This window comes from Papio anubis, chromosome 20 (assembly GCF_008728515.1).
Source record: "Papio anubis isolate 15944 chromosome 20, Panubis1.0, whole genome shotgun sequence".
Lineage (NCBI taxonomy): Eukaryota > Metazoa > Chordata > Mammalia > Primates > Cercopithecidae > Papio > Papio anubis.
The window spans coordinates 10,364,406-10,368,734 of NC_044995.1; the positions used below are offsets into that span (position 1 = coordinate 10,364,406).

Consider the following 4,329-nt stretch of genomic DNA (forward strand, 5'->3'; position numbering starts at 1 on the left):
AGGGGCAGGTCCACAATTTCACAATCTCAGGAGAATCTGAGATTATATTTCAATCTAATAACTGATACTACATAATCCAGCTTCTGTATCACCTTACATTTATATTTTGTAGTAACAATTTTAGACCAGGCCAATAAAGCATCACCAATTTGCTGCAGGGAACTAGGGAATGTTTAATTATGGCAGTGAAGTGTTTAATATTGTATTTTAAAATAGAAACAGTATAGAAACATTTGAATAATACTGAATTTTTAGAAACATCTATTGGAGTGTCATATATAAAAGGATAAGTAGAGATTTGGAAATGCTTTTTTTATTGGACAAGAAAACTGATCAAATGTAAATCTGGGCAAACTAGAAAGTCTGGATGCTAGCAATACAATCTATAGACACATTCTAGCATCACTTCTATGTGAGAAGTATCCGGATAGTGGTGCCTGCAAATGCACGCCCCTACACACTCAGACATCCATTAAGAAAATAAAGCCATGCTTTCCAGAGCGTTTAACACTTGTTTAACGTACTTGTTCTTCTAAATATCGCAAGGCAGGATGGGGTTTCTAAAGACAAGGGGATATAGGACCAAGGCAAAGACAGTCAGCACATACACTGTATCACGTTCCATAATCATATTGCTAGAACACCCAGGGAGTAGCCCTGAAATCACAGCCCTGCTGCCATGATGTACAATTACAGGACAGAGGTGCCAGGAGAAGGGCCCACGGTGGCCAAGGAAAGCTTTTGTGAGAAGACTACTTCAGGGTGTTCCCCATCAGAGGAGCACACCCCTGATCTTGTATTCCTCGTCAATCCAGGGTTCGTGTGAAATGGTCAGGTGGGGCATTTTTTCTTCCACAGACATCAGAATCTTCTGAGTTTCTTCATCAAAGCCAGATTTGTGCAGCCTGGGAAAAATAGAAATAAAGTGTTTTTTTTTGTTTTCTTTTTCATTTGTACACAGTATTGCCTCTCTACATTCTGATGTCTACCTCTCCTCTCCTCTTTATTCTCTTCTAGAAATCACTGGGAGAATTGTTCTGAATTTGAAAAACAAGCATGAATCCTTCCTATAGGATAGGAAGCCTCTGATTTAGACCATAAAGTGAAATTTCATATACAGCATGTGTCAATTAAGATTTAATTCAAAAAAGATGAATTTAAGTTAAAAAGAAAAAAAACAGGATAACTTCCATTTACCTGATGTTCATATGCCCTGGCACATTTATTGCTTCTTATAACGTGCTTTAAAAAAACAACAACATATTATGAACTTTTCTCAGAGACACTAGTATAATGAATTCATGTACCCATCACCAACTTCTACAATTACCAATATTCAGCCTCTTCCATTTACAACCCACCCATTTTCTAAGAAATAATTAAAGCAGATGCTACACCCATAAATATTTCAAACCTTCTTGTCTATTTTTGCTATTTTCAGTTCCTTTCATGTCATTGTCCCCTGAACCCACCTCAACAAAGCTGGTTTTTGTCATCACCAATAACATCAATTTATTAAATACATTCTATCCTACTTAACCGGTTAGCATTGAATACAGTTAATTACACTTTCTCGTTGGAGATATTTTTTCCCTTAGCTTATTGGTCACCACTTCCTCCCGGCTTCTACTCCCTCAACAGCTATCCTTCTTGCTTTATACATTGAATCTTTATCTCTTTATAACTTCTAAATGTTATTGGCATCAGGAAGATTAAAAAAATAAGTTCACAAATAATTGGTAAGACTGGAACATAGGCTCTCCTGAAAGAATATAACTAACATTTGCAGTTTTCTTCTCCCCTCTCCCGTGTCTGTCCTTCTTGCCTGGTGTTCATAGTTATGTGCCTTTTTATCTCCAATTATAAAAAGAAGTTGAGGAGGATTAGCAGGTCACAAAAATTCATAGACATTTAGACACAGGAGAAGTAGGAGTTTATTACCTTAAATCTTCAGAGGTAGGGAAGATGGCTAAGTTTCCTTTCAGCTACAGCGACACTGTGAGAAAGTTATCCAGAAATAACTGCTCTGAATGCTCGCTACTGTGGAGATGACATGTTTTGAGTGTGGGGATGGTGGTTGAAGAGGAGGGAGATATGATAATTATTATTTTATAATGCAGGTCTTAAGTGCCTGGCCTGTCCCTATGGGCGCTGGGTCTCTGTCTCCTCTCTGAATTCATTTTTTCCCTTGTCTGCTATACAGTTCCCCGGAACCCCCTTCTAGCCCTGGAGGGTACAAGGCCTGGCCCCATCTCAGAGCCTTTGCGTTTTGCTGTGCCCCCTTCACTTGGGGTCCTCCCTAGATATTCATGATATGATTTGGTTGGATCTGTGTCCCCACCCAAATCTCATGTTTAATTGTAATCCCCAGTGTTGGAGGTGGGGCCTGGTGGGAGGTGACTGGATCATGGGGGTGGATCCTTCATGAATAGTTAAGCACCATCCCTTTGGTGCTGGTCTCATGAGTGAGTTCTCACAAGATCTGGTTGTTTAGAAGTGTGTGGCATCCCCCCTGCTTCCTTTCCTCCTGTGCCCGCCACCAAAAACGTGCCTATTTCTCCTTCACATTCCGCCATGATTCAAAGTTTCCTGAGGCCACCTCAGAAGCAGAAGCCACTATGCTTCCCGTACAGCCTGCACACGCATGAGCCAATTAAACCTCTTTCCTTTATAAGTTACCGTCTCTGCCAGGCGTGGTGACTCACGCCTGTAATCCCAGCACTTTGGGAGGCTGAGGTGGGTGGATCACCTGAGGTTGGGAGTTCGAGACCAGCCTGGTCAACATGGTGAAATCCTGTCTCTACTAAAAATACAAAAATTAGCCTAGCATGATGGTGAGCGCCTGTAATCCTAGTTACTCCGGAGACTGAGGCACGAGAATTGCTTGAGCCTGGGAGGCGGGGGTTGCAGTAGGCCGAGATCATGCCACTGCACTCCAGCCTGGGTGACAGAGCAAGATGCCGCCTCAATAACACAAAAAACAAAAAACAACAAAAAAATAAACTTAACATATTGTGAACTTTTCTCAGAGACACCAGTACAATGAATTCATGTACTCATCACCAACTTGAACCATTATCAATATTCAGCTTCTTCCATTTATACCCTGCCCATTTATTTTTTAAAAAATAAACTTTTAAAAATTAAGATAAAATCAGAAGGAAAAATTAACTTAAAAAATTCATCCTACAGGTTTCAAATAGGTACAACGCCAAAGGCAAACCTCATTTTCAGAACAACGTTCACTGCTGCCGTTTAGCCAATGTATTTCTGAATGCAGACCCTGCTCAGCCCGTCCCAGAACCGCTTCCCAAGTCTGAGCCGGGGTTGCATATTTATGGCCAACGTAAGTAGAACATGTTTTAATAGAGCAGTGGTTCTCAGCTGGTGCAACTGTGTCTCCGGGGGACTTTTGACAATTTCCGGAGCTCTTTTGATTGTCACAACTGAGGGAAGCGCTACCGGCAATTCATGAGAAAGGCCGAGAACGCTGCCTGACATCTTACAATGTCAACGGTTTTTACATTTTACAATGACATTTTACAATGTCCACAGGGGCCCAGGACAGGCCCCCACCACAAACGACCCTCCAAGCCTGACATCCGTCATGTCGCAGTTGAGCAAACGGCCAGCGAACTAAGCTTGTTCTGAAGTCACTCACCCCAGCATCTGCAGGGCACAGTCCGGGTGGCTCAGTGCCTCACACAGCACCGCCACTGCATCAGGTTCCAAAGTAATCCAGTCGAGGTTCAGGCTCCTCAGTGTTTTGCAGGCGACGAGTGCCGCGGCGAGGTCACCACAGCAGGCACGGGTGATCGGACTTGTTTGCAGCCTGCAGACCAGAGAATCCAGTCTGGCTTGGGGCAGGCTGGAGGGCACGCCGTTGTTACTTACCAACTACTTATCACCCCCTAATACCGATAGAAAGGATGATAGTAGGCAGAGGACAGAGGATAGGGGACAGATGGACAAACAGATAAATGACAGATGATGTATACATAGATATAGGTAGACGTGTGGATATACACGTATCTATCCACATTTGTACACACATATGTCTATGTCTGATGTGTGTACCTGTGTGTTGGTGGCTTTCAGGCAGGCGTGATTTTTCCCCAGGAGCACAGCTGCCCTGGCTGAGAAATGCTGGTCTACACGGCAGAGTTTCCTGCCAGGAGGTGTGTAATTTTTGTGTAATTTTTGGAGGATACTGGTAGTGTCCGGAGACATTTTTGGTCTACCACGCCAGGAGAGAAGGTGCTCCTACCTCTTCTTCCCCTCTTCCCCTCGTCGCTTACCTCTTTCACCCTCTCTTCCTCTCCTGCCCCC

General features: G+C 43.2%; 1 long non-coding RNA gene across 1 annotated transcript; it reads right to left on the reverse strand.

Moving 5' to 3' along the window:
- Nucleotides 1-297: 297 nt before the first annotated feature.
- Nucleotides 298-4,320, reverse strand: LOC116271633. The gene is made up of 2 exons (XR_004180243.1): nt 3,662-4,320; nt 298-905 (listed from the first exon to the last, which is right to left on the reverse strand). It is a non-coding gene; the product is annotated as an uncharacterized LOC116271633 (long non-coding RNA).
- Between the last annotated feature and the right edge of the window lie 9 nt (nt 4,321-4,329).